This window comes from Lipotes vexillifer, unplaced genomic scaffold (assembly GCF_000442215.2).
Source record: "Lipotes vexillifer unplaced genomic scaffold, Lipotes_vexillifer_v1.1 scaffold1486, whole genome shotgun sequence".
NCBI classification, from domain to species: domain Eukaryota; kingdom Metazoa; phylum Chordata; class Mammalia; order Artiodactyla; family Lipotidae; genus Lipotes; species Lipotes vexillifer.
Window position 1 is genome coordinate 357201 of NW_006779719.1, and position 18545 is coordinate 375745.

The window sequence follows — 18545 nt, forward strand, 5'->3', positions numbered from 1 at the left end:
GAAAGAGTAGTGTGAGATTAGGCCAGAAAACCAGGTGCACACTAGATCACAGGGGGCTAAGCTTTTCAAGGGCCTACAATTTAATCCCAAATACAAGGAGAAGCCATTGGAGGGAAGTGATATGATCTGATTTGCAAACTTAAAAGATTTCAAAGTCCCCATGGAGAAGGGACTGTAGCAGGCTAAGAGCTGATGTGAGAGACCACGTGCGAAGGCTATTGGGCAGGGTTGGCTGAGATCCAACCAAACTGCTTTAGGGCATTTGGCCTCCCTTCTGCCCAGCCCAGGTCTGGTGCCCTTTGGCTCCTTTACCAATCTCTAGTTCTGAGAGCTGTGGCTAAGGCAGCATGTTTGGCTTCACCTGATGGCAGTAGCACAAGCCATGGCAAGTTAGGCAGGAAAGAATGAGTTTGGTTGATATTTTTCAAGAGGAGTGTGTATATGCACCACACACCTAGGCTTTCATGGATTCTTACATCTTGTGCAGTGATATATCCAGCAGAAGGAGATTTAGAACAAGGAATGAGGTGCTTACAAAATCATTGAAAGGGCTGAAGGAGAGGAAGCCACTTGGCTTTTGTCTCAAGGTCATTCCACTGCAGCTGAGATGCAGATGTCTGCTGACCTGTCAGTCTGCCCCTGCTGTCTGTTAGGCTGTCACTGTTGTCACTGACACCCACAGTGGAGTGTGGAGTCTGGCCCCTGCCAGCACTCCCACTTGTCAGAGCCCATTTATTGACCTGAAGCTCCATGGAAAGATGGCAAAGTGGAATTTCCGTCTTTCCACTTCCCAAATCTCTCATGAATACACCTAAGTGGCAGAACCAATCCACACCCAGAAGCCTAGCTCTGAGGATACCAGGGAAATATGTCCTCCACTTTCCAACTTCTCCATATAGGAGATAGAATTTGAGAAAGCCAATTTAAGTATCCAGTCTGGAAGGCAGGCCAAATCTGCATGATTTCTGCCATCTCCTTTTTAAATTGAGGTATAATTTTCAAATAAAAATGCACAGGTTTTGGGTGTACAGTTTGCTGTTTTGACAGATGCATGCATTCATGTATCCTACACCCAAATCAAGATACAGAATATTTCCATCGTGCCAGCCTGTTCCCTTATGCCTCTTTTCAGTCAGTCCTTCCCACCTCCCACTCAGAGGTGATCACTACTCTAATTTCATCAATTTGTTTTGTCTGATAATCACAAATCAATATTGCCCATTCTGAGACTTAAAATAGATAAAACCATGCAATATGTATTCTTCTGTGTCTGGCTTCTTTTGCTCAAAATAATATCTGAGAGATTCAACCATGTTAATGTAACAGTAGTTCTGTCCATTTTAGTGCTTGGAAGTATTCCATTGTATGAATATATCATAGGCATTCACCATTTGATGTATGTTGACATTGTTTCCAGTTTGGACTATTATAAAAATAGGTGCTTAAGACTATTTTTTTAAAAGAAATGTGCCTGGTATTTCTGATGCAGGTGGACCACATTTTGAGAAAGACTGCTCTAATGCAGAAAACTGATGGTTAGAAAGGTTAAGTAAATCATCCAAAGCCCTGTAGCCAAGAAGCCCTTGATGCCAGAGCCCAGGTTCTTCCTTCTTGCAGAATAGACCTTAGCATAGCAGGGAGACCTTCAGAACTGAAATGGAATTCTTCCATGACAGAGTTAGAGAAAGGCCTTGAAAATAAGGCATATGTTTCAGTTATCAACTGCTGCATAACAAAACAACCAAAACTTTGGCTTAAATAATAATTGTTTTTTATGATTCTGTGGCAAGGCTGGGAGGTTCCTCTGTTGGTCTTACCTGGGCTCTCCTGTGGCTGCATTTAGCTGGGAGGACCACTTGATGCTGGGCTCAGCTGGGCTTCTCTCTCCAGGAGCTTTCATCCTCAAGAAGTCTAGACCAGGCTTCCCCACATGGTAGTGGCAGTATTCCAAGAGACAAAGCTGCAATGCTTATCAAGCCTGTGTTTGCATCGTGTTTGGTAATGTCCACTGGCCAAAACCAAGTCATATGGCCAAGCTCAGTTTCAATGTGGGAGGGAGCTATCCTGGGGAATGGTGTGATCCTTTGGGGATCATTAATGTAACAGTCTATCATAGCCCGGAAATTTATGTTTCAGAGGCAGTGGGGAGCTAGAGAGGGTAGAAGTAGGGAGTTAATAGTAGAGGATTAAAGAAAATTTCAATGGAGTCAGAAAAGGTCAAAAGAAGTACCTATGAAGGAAGGGCCAGTGTTCTTCCTAGTCATCTCTGTGGCCCCCACAGCACTCAAGGCAGAGTTTGACACATGGTAGGCGCTCAGGAATATTTTCTAAATTGAATCAAAGTATCTTTGATACACTGGGGTGTTAGAACCTAGAGGAAGGATGGCTAAATGATAATGCACCAAAAGAAGCCAGACTTCTTTTTTGAATTGAAGTATAGTTGCTATACAATACTATTTAAGTTACCGGTGTACAATATAGTGATTCAGAATTTTAAAGGTTACACTCCATTTATAGTTATAAAATATTCTATATTCCCCGTGTTGTATAGTATATCCTTGTAGCTTATTTTATACCTAATAGTTTTTACCTCTTACTCCCCTATCCCTATATTACCCCTCCCCCCTTCCCTCTTCACACTGGTAACCACTAATTTGTTCACTATATCTTTGAGTCTGAGAAGCCAGACTTCTTAAGCACAGAAGGAGAAGTGCTAACAGGAGAAAAAATTAAAACTGTGAAATGAAGACAGACATGATAGAGAACATGCACACAAACTTGTTCCATAAACAAACTGTGTCCACCATTTCAACCAATGTTTATTATTCCTAGATGCTATGCAAAGGACTGGAGCTGTGTTTCTCAAAATGTGGGTCACCAGAGCATGTGGTATACACCCATATAGTTGGTTAGAAATGGCTGAGAGAGGTATCTAAGCGGATGGGGCTAAGATAATGTTCTTTGTTCCATGATCTTTCCAGAACTTGTAGGGGGATGTGGAAGTCACTGTCCACCCCAACAGGGAACAGCAGATATGTGTGCCCTAACCATACCATCTTACTCTTATCACTTCAGTGCAGGACAGAACTTTCAACTGCCAGCGCCTGAGTGTTCTGTCTGAGGGCTCTCTGTGGCCATTCCTCAGCCAGAGACTAACAGATGTTGGCGTAGAATATTAAAATGAAACTAATTATTAATTATAAATCTACAGAGAGGCAAAGAGTGCCTATTATTCCACTAATCAAAATATAAGTTCTGCTGAAAATACAAAATACTAATGTCCTTCCACTCAGAACAGTTCAATGAAGATTAAGAACCACCTCATTCCTTGCATTTCTGAAACTGCTTCCAAGCTAGTCTTCTGGCTCCAATCTTGTTTTCCTCCAACCCACTTTCTGCACATGAGTGACCTTTGAAATATAAACATGATCATTAAGCTGTGTGAGAACAGAGATGATGTCTGTCATTCTCTACTGTAACTTCAGTACCTAGCAATGCCTGCCCATAGTGGGTACCCAGTAAATATTTATTGACTAGATATTATTGGAAACTTCCAACTCATGAATAGATTATATCCCAAACAATTTCTCTTGTAAGGAGGTCCTTTGGAATTTGGAACACGTTTGGCCTCACAAAGATAGGTGGTTTTTAGCTTGTCAGACTAGCTTATAAAAACCAAGTTCACCCATGATGTAGCTTAACCCTAGTCCCAGCTTTCCTGGTTCCTTTGAGCAGGAGAGCATACAATGAAGGAGGAAAGAAGAAGAAATTAAAGAAGGATAGGCCTTAGGAGTCATTTGGAATTGGATAAGTTATCATTAACATTTCCTTTTTCACACTTCCACTTTTGCACTTCTCTGTCACTGTATGAATGCCTTCTCTGCCTCTGTTCCCCACCAGGCACTCCCCCAGCTACAGCAACCCTCCCTCACCCAGGGTCCTCTTACTCCTCACACTGCCAATCACAGTCCTATCCCCTGAGTGCAAGTCATTTCAGGTATTAAGAGGAAAGTGGCCTGATTGAGCAAATTCATGTTCCAGATGAATGTTTAATAGTTCTGTAACCTTCCTAGAAATATTTCCAATTTTCTAAAATCAGCTTACATTAAATCAATCTCTAGGGGAATTCACTGTGACAAGATAAAATGAAAACAAAATATATGGTGAAAAATATTTTGGAGCATGTATATTCTCACCAACTCTTAAGCCTTTTTTCAGATTCTCCCTTTAGGGCTAACTATCTGTATTATTCTGGATTGTCATAACTTTGTGTGCTTTAAAGATCCCTCCATGCCTCTTAACCCCCATGCCTGTTCCCACAGGCTGGGTTGGGGAGGGGACATTTGAGTGAACACAGCCACAAGTGGGACGGTCTATAAAGTGGAGCCTTATTCATTGGCATCCCTGATGGCTTTGCCCAGCAGTGTGCACCTTTGACATCACTCTGCCTGTGGGGACACTAGAACCAAGCCTAACATCAAACTGTGGCCAGTACTCAAAGAGCAGAAACAGGGACAATGGGAGGGAACTTCTAACTGGACAGTCTGGGGTTTTCCATCCTAACGTTTCTATCCTCTTTAATTCTGTGTTATTCAAATACATTTATATTTGGCCGCAGCAAAGAACTCTGTGACCAGGGGATTTCTGCTTTTACAGCTATAAGGAAGAAATTGGATTAGAAAGGATCAAAGTATTATTTACCCAAGGTCACACGGCTATTTAGAAGAGAGCACTTTTTCTACCTCCTAATCCTGTGTTATTTTGTTCAAAAGTAGATGCTTCATATCACTTAAAATATAAGGGTTCACTTAATAAGCTTGAAGTTTAGCTCTTCACTCTTGAGTCAGAGAAAAATAATAAATTTATATTTGCAGCTTTTTCCCATTGGCCTGAGATAGCATTTCTCAAAGTATGTTGTTCCATTGAACACCAGTTAATTTTAAAAAGGGTTTCAAATACAAAATTCTACTGTCTGCCATCTTACAGACTTATAATACACATTAGCATACTAAAGGTTCTGGGAAGTCCTGCGACAAATAAAATCAAAGTTTGTTGAAATCAGCAACCCCCAAATTTATTTGGTTAAGAATTACCTTCCTTCCATCCTCCCTCCCTTTCTTCCTTCTTTCCCATAACACAGGATTATCAAGTAATACACTTTGGGAAATATTGGATTGAGGTAAACAGAATCAAAAATCAATCTACGGCAGGCCAATAATTTTCTTCTGAGATCAAGAACTTTCTTATTGCTTTGGCTGTGTCTGTACTGTGAACAGCATGACCAAATGATAACACTGAGGTGTATAGTCAATTTGTATCCTTGGGAAGGCTTTGACTTAACTTAAGATATCTATATGCTGTCCTTTCACTGCATAAAAGACTCCTTGGTGGGTGGTGAACGGGTGTAGGTAAGGCAGATCAGCAGGTGAGATGTGTTTCTGTTGCTTTATGGTAAGTTTTGAAATTCAGTAGTTGAAGTCCTCCAACTTGTTTTGCTTTTTTTTCTTCAAAATTATCTTGGCTATTCTAGAATTTTTTTCATTTGCATATACAGTTTGAAATTAGATTGTCAATTTCTGCAAAATATAAGCCTGGTAGGATTTTGATTGTGATTACATTGAATCTGTTGGTCAATTTGGGGAGGGCTGATGCCTTAAGGATACTGTGTTTTCCAATCCATGAACATGGTTGTCATATTGTGGTATAATAAATATTTACTTGGTTTTTGTCCCTGGTTCCTGGCACAAGAACTTCTACAGAGGGATGAGTGTCTTTTTGCATGCTAATGTGATGACTGGTGGCGGGTGTGTGGGGGGGAGGCTAAGTAGCTTCAAAACGGGGATTTGTTGCCAGAAAGACCAACACATGATTAGAGGGTTGGAACTTTCAGCCTCCCCCCACCTCTGTCTGACCTCCCAGGAGGGGAGAGGAACTGGAGATTGAGTTAATTACCAATGGCCAATGATTTAATCAATTATGCCTATTTAATGGCATAAAAGCCCCTCAACTAAGGGGTTTGGAGAGCTTCCAGGTTGGTGAACACATCCATGTGCCAGGAGGGTGGCACACCCCAACTCCCTGGGGACAGAAATTCCTATACTAGGGTCCCTTCTGGACCTCGACCTATTTACCTCTTCATCTGGCTGTCCATTTGTATCCTTTATAACATTCTTTTTTTTTTTTTTTTTGCGGTACGTGGGCCTCTCACTGTTGTGGCCTCTCCCGTTGCGGAGCACAGGCTCCGGACGCGCAGGCTCAGCGGCCATGGCTCACGGGCCCAGCCTCTCCGCGGCACGTGGGATCTTCCCGGACCGGGGCACGAACCCGTTTCCCCTGCATCAGCAGGCGGACTCTCAACCACTGCGCCACCAGGGAAGCCCTATAACATTCTTTACAATAAACTGGTAATAGTAAGTAAAGTGCTTTCCTGAGTTTTGTGAGCCATTGTAGTAAATTATCAAACCTAAGGAGGGCTTCAAGGGGAACGACCAATTTATAGCAAGTTGGTCAGAAGTAGGAGAGGCCTGGGACTCTGATTAGTGTCTGAAGTGGGGGCAGACTGAGCCATAAGCTGTGGGGTCTGATGCTAACTCTGGGTATTTAGTGTCAGAATTGAAGTGAATCATTGGATACCCAGTTGGTGTCTGAAGAGTTGGAGAATTGGTTGTTGGTATGGAAACAAACCAATACACCCTCCTTTCTTCTGACTCAGTGCTTGAGTGATTTCGTCTACTCCAGTGGCTTCATCTATCATCTATATGCTTATTCCTCTCAACCTTTCATCTCTAGTCCATATCTCACTCCTGAGATCTAAATAAATGTATCCAACTAACTGCCTACTTGATATCTTCACTTAAGATAAATTCCAAACAGATCAGCTGAAGCTAGGAGACTTATAGCTACAGTTCACTGAGGGAGAGGCAGATTTGACATGGAGTTCAGCCAAGTTAATTGATAAAGTAAACAAATCAGCACAATTCAGAGGAATATAGCAGAATCAAGAGCCTCTACAATGTTCATAGTGTCCACATAAAATTCAAAATTTTTAGACACATAGGAAATGTTATTCCATACTCAAGAAACAAAGAGAATCAATGGAGACTAACCTTAAAATGACTCAGATGTTGGATTTGGAAAATAAATGTTTAAAAGCAGCGATTATAACTATTATAACAACAAATAGAGATAGATGAAAATATGCTCATTATATCATATATAATGATATATATGCTCAACATCTCACTAGGAAAAATAGAAATTATAAATAAAACAAAATGGAACTTCTAGAACTAATAAATGCAATATCTTAAATAAAAATTTACTGGAAATATTAATAGCAGAATAGAGATAGCAGAAGTCAGTTAACTTGAAGATACAGCAAATATCAGACACCAGGGTAAAACTGGTAAACAGTGAGGCTCATCTGGGTAGATGTCCAGTAGTATAGACTTCAGGTGCAGTAGGATCAGGGCTTTCAACCCATTTCTCTTCAACTGTCTTGGCTCTTTCTTCTCATATGTTTGTCTGTCCTGAGGCTGGTTTCCCTCATGGTTACAAGATGGACGCCAATAATAACTACAGCTTCTTTTCACATTCAGCAGGTAAGTGACACTGGTCTCTCTTAAAGCCAAGAAATAATTTTCCCAGAAGTTCTTCAGCAACCGTCTACTTGTGTTTTATTGGCTGAAAGTCAATCATATACTCATTCCTGAACCAGTCACTTGTTGGCTTATACTAATAATTAGTTCACCTCTGGGGTCACAAGTTATGCATGAGGAAGGAGTAGATACCTGAACAAAACTGAGGTTCAGTTAGAAATGATAAAGGGGAGAACAGCGCTGGATTCTGGCAAGACACTTCCCTGTGCCTTATTTTTCTCGTCCATGAAAGAGTGATAATGATCATACCTGCTTCAGAGGATTGACGTGAGGATTAAAAATACAAGTCCTCAGTACCTGGCCCAGCACATAGTAAGACCTTAATAGATGTTAGCTATATTCATAATCAGTGTTTGTTTGTGTGGTTTCTGTCTTTGGTATCATGCCCAGAAAGGTCTTTCCCTCCCTAATATGATATATTCACTCATATTTCCTTTGATGGTCTTATGTTTTACATTTAAATCTTTTTCAAATTTTATTGTGGTAAGAACATTCAACATGAGATCCACCCTCTTAAATTTTTAATTTTATGATACAGTATTGTTAACTTAGGTACAGTCTTGTACAGCAGACCTCTAGGGTTTATTCATTTTGTTTAACTGAAACTTTATACCCACTGATTAGCATCTCCCCATTTCCTCCTCCCCCAGCCCCTGGCAACCACCATTGCACTCTATGATTCTATGAATTTGACTATTTTAGATACCTCATTCAAATGGAATCATGCAGTATTTGTCCTTCTGTGGCTGGCATATTTCACTTACCATAACTTAGTTAAACTCACACAGCCAGAAAGTGACTGAATTAATATTTGAATCCCAGTAGTCTGACTCAAAAGCCTGAAAACTTAATGAAATATGATACAGAATAGTATTTACTGTGTATACTGTTTATTTCTTGAACATAGGGGTGTTGAGAAAGCCAGCTGAGTTATTGTATGTACAAGTGCTTTGTAAACTGTAAAGGACTATGTAGTGTCGGTGAGCAGGGATTCACCTCACTGCTTGCCAGGGTATAACAAGGAAGAGCAGCCAACATCCAGCCCATGATTGCCCAGCAGCCTCCTCTCACCTTTCTTCCTCTGGCTTCTTTCGGTCCCTGTCATTTAAAGTGTGAAAAAAAATGTGATGAGAACACTAGATAGATAGATAGATAGAAAGATAGATAGATAGATAGATAGATAGATAAAGTATGCTGCTCAGTTGCCCACGTGGAATCCCCTCAGCTAATCCAGCAGTACAAGGTGCCTCCCCAGTCCTGCCAAAAGACTCAGCAAAAAGCCTCCTTTGTATTCTCTGAGGGTGGGGGCTACTCTTCCTTGCGGTGCGCAGGCTTCTCATAGTGGTGGCTTCTCTTGTTGCAGAGCACAGGCTCTAGGCACGTGGGCTCAGTAGTTGTGACTCGCAAGCTCTAGAGCTCAGGCTCAGTAGTTGCAGCGCACGGGCTTAGTTGCTCTGCAGCATGTGGGATCTTCCCGGACCAGGGCTCGAACCCGTGTCCCCGGCATTGGCAGGCGGATTCTTAACCACTGCGCCACCACGGAAGTCCTCAAAGTATTTGTTTTGACTTACTGCTCCTAAAGCGTGAAAGAAAACCTGCCCACTTCTAAATGCAAATTTCTGTGGTTGACAAGACTTGGCATGGTGAAGAAATGGATCCCTGACAAGAATGGTGAATGGGAATTTCCAAATCTGCTACTTTCCAGTGGATGAATGGTCAGGAGTTATGAGTGGCTTCCCAATGGGAAGAAAGCTGTTGGGATTACTGACCACAAAAAGAAAAATTTCAAAATTTCCAGTTATTTGTCACTTTAGATTGCTTTCTGTCTTTGGAAAATCCACTCTTACCAGCACTAAAGGCAATTTCTAAGGAAAAAAGTAAAAAAAAAGGAGATGCCACTTTGGAAGATGTCATTGCTTCATCCTTCAAATAGCCACATGGGGGAATGTGCAGCAATTTCCTTGTTAGGAAATTCTGTCCTGTGCTTCTCTACATGCAGACTGGAACTCTCCTGAGACCTAGACTGACAAACCTATCACCTGATGGAACTTCGCTCATGTGGGCTATGAGGAAAAGTTGCCTAACTCAGAAGTCAGCAAATCTCACGGATGTTTCTGAGTGAGCTCCAAACCCTGAGGCAAAGCAGGTAAGTGTTTGACTCACAAGCTCTTTGTTTTCTTATTCTCTCTCTCTCTTTTTTTTTTGCGGTACATGGGCCTCTCACTGTTGTGGCCTCTCCCGTTGCGGAGTACAGGCTCCGGACGCGCAGGCTCAGCGGCCATGGCTCATGATGGGCCCAGCCGCTCTGCGGCACGTGGGATCTTCCTGGACCGGGGCACAAACCCGCGTTCCCTGCATTGGCAGGTGGACTCCCAACCACTGCGCCACCAGGGAAGCCCTGTTTTCTTATTCTTAACACATTTCTCCACAGGGGATTTCATAATATAATGGGGTTATCTAATTAATAACTATGATGTACATCTTTTGGAAAAAATAGTCTATATGTATAGGACATTATTATTATTGGTGTTGGGATTAAGTCTCATTACTTAATAAATATTAGTAAATTAAGAAAAAGTGTGCAGTTCATACCATAGGCATAATGTAATACTCATTTGAAAAATCTTTAATTTGAATAATTGCTTGAAAAGGCTCCTACTTTAAGATTAGATTCACTTTACTATTGTAACCTAGAAAATTGAGAGAAGTTTTCATAACCTAAGAATCACATACCATCTCTGAATGATCACATATTTTAAATAACTTAGTATAAGTGAAGTGTCATTGTAAATTGTTAGAGAACACTCGCCAGTTCCAAAGGTAGATGCTTTCCTGGAGTATGTCTAATTTCCAGGCTATTGAAGGGGAAGCTGTTGGATTTATTCATTTCATTAAAAAATAATACTCTGTTTTCTAATTAAAAAGCAACACATGTTTATTGAAGAGCATGAGAGAAACATTAAAAAACATGGAGGAAATAAAATAAGGATCACCTATAACCCTTAGAGATAACTCCTATTGATATTTTGCTATTAACATTTGTCTTCCAGTCAATATTTTCCTATCTTTCTAATTATTTTTAAACTTACAAAAGAAATATATGCTGGGACTTCCCTGGTGGCGCAGTGGTTAAGAATCCGCCTGCCAGTGCAGGGGACACAAGTTCAAGCCCTGGTCCAGGAAGATCCTGCATGTTGCGGAGCAAATAAGCCCGTGCGCCACAACTACTGAGCCCACGTGCCACAACTACTGAAGACTGCGTGCCTAGAGCCCGTGCCCTGCAACAAGAGAAGCCACTGCAATGAGAGGCCCGCTCACCGCAGCAAAGAGTATCCCCCGTTCGCCGTAACTAGAGAAAGCCAGCATACAGCAACGAAGACCCAATGTAGCCAAAAAATGAATGAATAAATTTATTTAAAAAATTACATGCTTATCATAAGATTTTGAGACAATATAGACAAAATGCGGAAGTCACCCTATTATCGGCTGAATTGTGTCCCGCCAAATTCATTTGTTGATGTCTTAACCCCCAGTACCTCAGAATGTGACTATTTGGAGAAAGGGCCTTTAAAATGTGATTAAGTTAAATGAGGCTGTTAGGGTGGGCCCTAATCCAATCAGACTGGTATCCCATCTGAAAAAGCCACGTGAGGATGCAGAAAGAAGGTGGCTATACACAAGCCAAGGAAAGAGGTCTCAGAAGAAACCTGTGAGCACCTTGACTTCTAGCCTCCAAAACTGCGAGAAAATAAGTTTCTGTTGGTTAAGCCACCCAGGCTGTGGTATTTTTTACAGCAGCCCTAGCACATGGATACACACCCTTTACCCTCTATCCTACTGTTCTCCTCAGGGGTAACCATGACCAACACTGTTCTTCCAGACCTATTTCCTATGCTTTTTCACACACAGAGTCATATATAGGAAGTTTCTTTGTTGGGCTTGTACTTTAAATAATGCTCTGTTGACTTGCTTTTTTCATTTAACAGTACATCATAGACAGCTTTCCACATCAGTACACGCAGAGAACTACCTACCACATTCTTTTTTTAAAAATAAATTTATTTATTTTATTTTATTATTTATTTTTGGCGGCATTGGGTCTTCGTTGCTGCATGCAGGCTTTCTCTAGTTGTGGCGAGCGGGGGCTACTCTTCGTTGCGATGTGCGGGCTTCTCATTGTGGTGGCTTCTCTTTTGCGGAGCACAGGCTCCAGGAGCGCAGGCTTCAGTAGTTGCAGCACGCTCAGTAGTTGTGGCTCACAGGCTCTAGAGCACAGGCTCAGCAGTTGTGGCACACGGGCTTAGTTGCTCCGCGGCATGTGGGATCTTCCTGGACCAGGGCTCCAATCCGTGTCCCCTGCATTGACAGGCGGATTCTTAACCACTGCACCATCAGGGAAGCCCAGAGCACATGCATTTAAAATTTGACAGCTGTTTGTCAAATTGCCTTCTACAAAGGCCTAACCAATTTCCAGTCCTATTGACACATGAGACTCTCTGTTTCCCCATTTAGGCTTTTTCTTTTCTTTTCCGGTTTATAGGTATGACTGTATGGATATACATAGATAGACAGACTTACAAAAATTGTACTCTCAGTATTGTTTTGAGTCATAAGCATGTTTAGGACTCATTTTCAGTTTTTATGTATAGAATAATTTTGGGGGGGAAGCTCTTGTCTACATCAACGACCATTATTGCCGATGTTGGGTATTGGAACTGTGGATTTAGACCGACCTACACATACCTCTGAAGGGTTTGTCTCTGGGATGAAGACAGAAATGAGAATGCTTTTTCCCTGGAAATAAGTGAACTAATGCTTTGAAATAGTTGGCTAAGTTATCCCTCTGAAAGTTAACTTCCAATTTTCTTTTGGAACCAAGCTAAAATATTAAAATGGCATTCAAACCCTGTAGGCTCCAGCTGCCATAACAAAATACCACCAAATGGGTGGCTTAAACAACAGGAATTTATCACGATTCTGGAGGCTGGAAGTCCAAGATCAGGCAGGGTGCCAGCATGGTCAGCGTCTGAGAGCTCTCCCCTCAGACCCAACAGTTTCATTCCTATATATTTACCCAACAGAAATACATATATATGTGCACCAAAAGACGTATAAGAGTTCATTTCAGCACTATTTGTAATACTCCTTAATTGGAAAGAATGAACAAACCACAAATATAGTGACAACATAAATTTCACAATCATGATGTTGAGCAAAGAAAGCCAGACACAGGAAAGTATATATTGTATAGTTTCATTTATATAAAGTTCAAAAAAAAAAAAAAAAAGCAAAACCAGTTTCTACTGTTCAAAGTCAAGATATTGGCTCACCTTGTTGAAAAGAGGTAGAGTCTGGGAAAAGAACATGAGAGGAATTCTGTTATGTTAGTATGTTCTATTTCTTGATATGATTAGTTACCTAGTTATCATATGTTTACTATGTTAAAACTCTTCAAGCCATACACTTATGATTTTTACATTTTTTGTATGTATGCTGTCCATCATTAATAATATACAGATTTCTAAGCCCTATCTGAGCAAACAAGAGAAGTGTAGCTTCCAAGCAAATGAGATCAGAAGAATATACCCAGTATCTCATGAGGATTTTGCCTATATATTGACAAGTTATGACATGCAGAGCTGATATCATGAGGTTAGTTGTATTACCTTGGTTTCTTATCATTCATGGAGTCATGTTGAACAATATATAAATATATTTATAGTATTAGTACTATACTATTTATAGAATTAGAATAGTAGAAAATAAAAAATATATATTTATGCTCTACTCTTCTATCATGTTTAATGTCTTAAAATATAATGGTTGTGGCTCACTATGTTGATTTCATAACCCACTAATGGCTTGTGAGATGCAGTTTGAAAAACACTGCTTTAAGCTGTATCCAGTCCAGTTCTAGGAATTGAAGCACAGAGAAGCTAAGTGAGTTACCCAATGGCACCCAGAAAAGAATAAAAAGAAGAGACCCATATTTCCTCCCACCAACTGTTTTCCCTTACAAAGCAGCTCAGTTTTTTCTGAAACTGATTAATTTAGATAGTCACTTAGACTTACCACATTTGGGTAGCTGTCATTCACTTTAGACTAAATTCATGTTCTTATAATTTAGTAAATAACCTGTAACCTGCCCCCAGAGAGAGCCATTCATTGGGCCACTGTTTAGTGAAACTGGTAGAAATGAAGTTTTTTTTCGGTCCTAGTCAGGGAGGAGTGTAAATGGTGGAGCTCTTTAGGGCTCAGAATTTGGAGTCACACAGACATGGGTATAAATTCCAGCTCCAGCCCTCTCTAGTTTTGTGATCTGTGGGCAGGAGGCTTCTCTATGACTCAACTTCCTCAACTATAAAATAGAGATAATAATAATAATGATAATAACCTTCTAGAATTGAGTGAGGTCATTCATGTGAAGTATATGTGTATTAGTTACACAATGTCACAAGCATGGTAAGTACTCAACGTATGTTGACATTATGATGATGATACCAACAGGGAAGTCTAGTCTAAGGGAAAATGAGGCAATCCTGTGAATAGAACCCTGAAAATCCAGGAGAGACCAATGGAAACTACCTACAATTAAAGCTGAAAAGAGGGAACTCTACTTGGTTTCCATTGATTTCCAGGTCCATGGGCAATGAATAAGATACTAACAAGCCCACACATGGAAATTACTTATGTTGATTTACAATAGAAATGACAATAGCAATCAATTAACAAATGATGGATTTAAATATGAACTGGCATATAGGGACTTGGTGATAAATGTTCAGTATCAGTGCTCAACCCAGAATGGACTGGATATGGAGAGAGACTGGGCTTTCTTAAATAGGCAGACTGTAGCAGATGGCTCTCTTCTGTTGCAGTCACCTTTCAGGGCAAATGATACCAGGACATCAGCTGGCTGGAATGCTCAGTCCTTTGGCTAAGGGCTCAACCCATTCCCCTCTTCCTCTTACCTTATTACATTTCATCATAAGCACAAAGCTCCATAGGTAGCTACCTGCAGTGCGTCTGTGTCCAGCTGCCTGTACAGATGGAGAGCCGAATAACAAAACTGTGACTGTAAGAATTTCAAACTGAAGATAGAATAGATACTTCATAGACTAGCTGTATCTGTATCATTTAAAGGGGAATCCAAGCCTTAGAAAAGAGATTGCCAAATAGTCAGGGGCCTCTGAGCTTTTGTGTTCTGACACACTGTGATAAGAAACATGAAAGCATCTGTGGAAAATAATCAGCTTTGGTAATTGAGACAACTTTTATGACAATGAAAGAAGCAGATAATCCTGGTGTTCCTGACTTGAGCTGTTTTGGACAAAGGTAAAAATAGTCTGGGTAAGAATGAAAGTAAATCCAGTGTGTCTGAACCTCCTTGTCGGAAGTCAGTGGTGGTCTGAGGTCAGCAGTGTGACTAGAGTGCCCGCATTATTTTCAAGCCTCAAATCATGTTATCACTACACCTGGTAACAGTGCTTCCCCTTTTCAGATGTGCCTGGGCATTGCTGATGGTGCCCCAGAGCTGGATTCTGCAGCCTGAGGGTCTTCTGACTCCCTCATCCTTCTCATGAGGGATGAACTCTGCCCTCTTATGTAATGATAATGTTGCATTGAGCCTTTGCAAATGTTAGCTCAAAGAATTCTCATTCTTCCATTTTATAGACAGGTAGTGGGGTTAAGTGACCCTTTAGGAGCAGAAATGGGGTTAGAAGTCAAATTTGGCAGCCAAACCCATGATGAATCCACGGGGGAGGCAGTGAGCACAGAGGTGTCAGAATCAGAGGCTCAGTGTTCGTATCCCAGTTCCACCTCTTATTAGCTTAGAATGTTGGAACATTTTCTTAATCTCGGTTTTCCTATCTGTAGGGTGAAGATCATAATAGTAGCTACCTCAAGGCATTGTTTGATCATGTGAGACAATGCATGTAAGTTACTTAGCACCATGTTTGACACATAGAAACTGCTCAATAAACATTACCTATCATCTCCTCTATCTTTCTGGGCCTTGGAAACTAAAATATGTCCAAATTGCTATATTCAATCTCTCAAATTCTTTAAGCAGATTATCTCCGGTATATTGCTACTTGCTTTCTGGTTCTGAGCACATAATATTCTGAAATAAAATATTTTATTTTTATTTATTTATTTATTTTTTTTTTTGTGGTACGCGGGCCTCTCACTGTTGTGGCCTCTCCCGTTGCGGAGCACAGGCTCCAGACGCGCAGGCTCAGCGGCCATGGCTCAAGGGCCCAGCCGCTCCGCGGCATGTGGGATCTTTCCGGACCGGGGCACGAACCCACGTCCCCTGCATTGGCAGGCGGACTCTCTCCCACTGCACCACCAGGGAAGCCCAAAATATTTTAATTTTTTGAGAAAAGAAAAGTTGCAAGCAAAATATTAATTCTTGTGGACTTATTATGAATTTCTCTTGCACTACTTACTTTAAATAGCCATCTAATCACACACAACCACCTCTGCCCTCCTTGAACTGGGTAACTGATACGTAAAAATATCATTTTGTACCAAGAAGGCTTTTTACATTTTCAGTGTGCTTACCATTAACATTGGTCTGTCATTTTTATGATCACTCATCTGGTAGTGATATTCCCAGTGTTGGCATTACAGAGCTTCTGGGCTGGGCCAGAGGTGGGGCTCAGGTGATTCTGATAAGAAAGCCAGACACTGATTTGCACAGGGGCCAAGGAAGTCCTGGAACACAAGACTTGGATCCTGACACCCCTGGCTTCAGGCAGCATGCCTGATGGACTAGAATAGCTCCCACAGAAGCCCGACAACAGGGAGAAATGACTGGAGCACTGGAGCGCTAAGTCACCAGAAGGGAAGAAGGAAGCTGCCATAGCAAAGCCAAACCCAGCAGCAAGGCCATAGTGTTTTATGGAGTGGTTGCTCCTGGTGCACCGTAGGGATTGCTACCAAAATCCTGACCTTACCAGCCTGGTGAGTAAGGGCCCCAAGGAAAATGTCTGTTTCTAACTTGTGAGTGAGCTGTCCAGAACAATTTGGGGACTGAACAACTTTACTGTGGAACATCCCCAACTCCCTCTCATTTTTCAAGGTCAGTTTTAGGTGACTAGATGTCCAGCATTGGCAGGACGGTGTGACACCCTTGGTGAACTGTCAGTGCCGAAACTGCTAATAAGGTGACAAATGAAAGAGTTTGCTGGACTAACCACTTAACACCTTGAGTCTCAAACAACTTTGCTATGGTGTCTTTCCCTTCTGAGTTCCCCAGCTCAGTGTTTGTGGATGTTTGTGTGTGTTTGTAGGTAGCTTTGCAGACTCTAGGAAATGACTTTAAAGGGGAGATTCTAAGAAATTGGACTTCCCATGGTCAAGCCAATGGGAGGCTTGGAGCTGGTGAAATTTGGGTATTAATGTTATTATTATCCTTGTTCTAATGGTGAATGAAGGCTGAGCTCTTTGGATTGCTTTTTTAAGTCTCAACATCAGAGGATTCAAAGAATGCTGATTTCTTTCTTTCTTTGAGTGCTGATTTCTTGTAAAGAAAATTAATTTCAGGTTAAGCATTCCTTAAGGTCAGACACTATATCCTGTATTTTTAAAAAGAGTATCCACAAATCTTAGAAGAGTGCTAGTACACAGTAGGCGCTCAAAGAAAAAACTTAGAGTAAAATTTGTTGCTGATTCCATTTTCTTGTGGCTTAAAGGCTTGGAGTGCTTATTAGTGGACTGTGGTTTCTTCTTGCAAATCATCAAATTCTTCTCTGCTGTGACTCATACTAACAGGAAAACTGATGAAATTTCTTTTCAGCAGTAACCAGAATGTGTTCTTTTCTTTATTACTTAAAAGTGCAGTAGATTCACTAACACTGAAATCAGATATGGCCAAGGCTGAGTGATAACAGAGAAAAGTGAAACATTTTCTTAGGGGACTGTAGTGAAACTTGCTCCCCCACCCCCACTTTTGTTTTTCATCAGAGGAATGCTTCTAAGTGTAGCAGTAGCTATATAGTTAAATGGTGTTTTGAAAAACGTGTCTACCTGCTTTGAAGATGCTTTCCAAATGAATTGCAGTTAATTACCACTAGGAATAAATGATCTACAACAGGCATTCATATTTTTTGTGCAGAACAAATATTAAATGTTTGGAAAATTCATTAATTAGATAAAATTGCCCCCTCCCCCTCAACCACAGTACCCCCATGGGTTTTGGGGAGTTTGCTTTGTTAGTTATTGTGTGAAAGACAAGAGCTTTTATTACCCTCTGAGAATTTGAAACTGTATTGATATTGGAGTGGGTAAGGGCAGGAATAACATCACCAGATTTCTTTTTCTCTTGAGAAGCCAGTGAGTAATTGGGGTGTGTCAGTTTTGCTGTAATTTTTGTCTAAGAGCATTTTCCTCTTTGAGATTTGTATTCCAAATACAATGTTATTGCTTAGATAATTTCTCTGGAATAAATGATAAATCCAGTATATGAAAAATAAACTGTCATCTCGGTGTCTTTAATTTTGATTCAGTAGCTAAATTAGGGATTGAGATTTAAGGTTTAGTATTGTTTTGCCTGCACTCTCGCCTCCCAGCTTTCTTTCCTCTCCACACTCCTCTGAATTTAGGCTAGAGGGGAGGAAAGTGGGAGAAAAAACTGGAGTATGACCTTTCTGTTCCCTTCCTTGGTTTTCAACCATAGTTCCCTAATAGTTATTATTTGCTGAGTGCCTACTTTGAACTAGACATTGTACAAGCAATATCTTATTTAATCCATACAACAACTCTCTATGGGAGCTGCTAGTATTGTCTTTGTTTTCCTGAGGAGAACACTGAGGTGCAGAGATTATAAGTGTGGGGCCTGATTGCAACCCAGTTCTATTGAATTCCCCAATGCTCACTCTT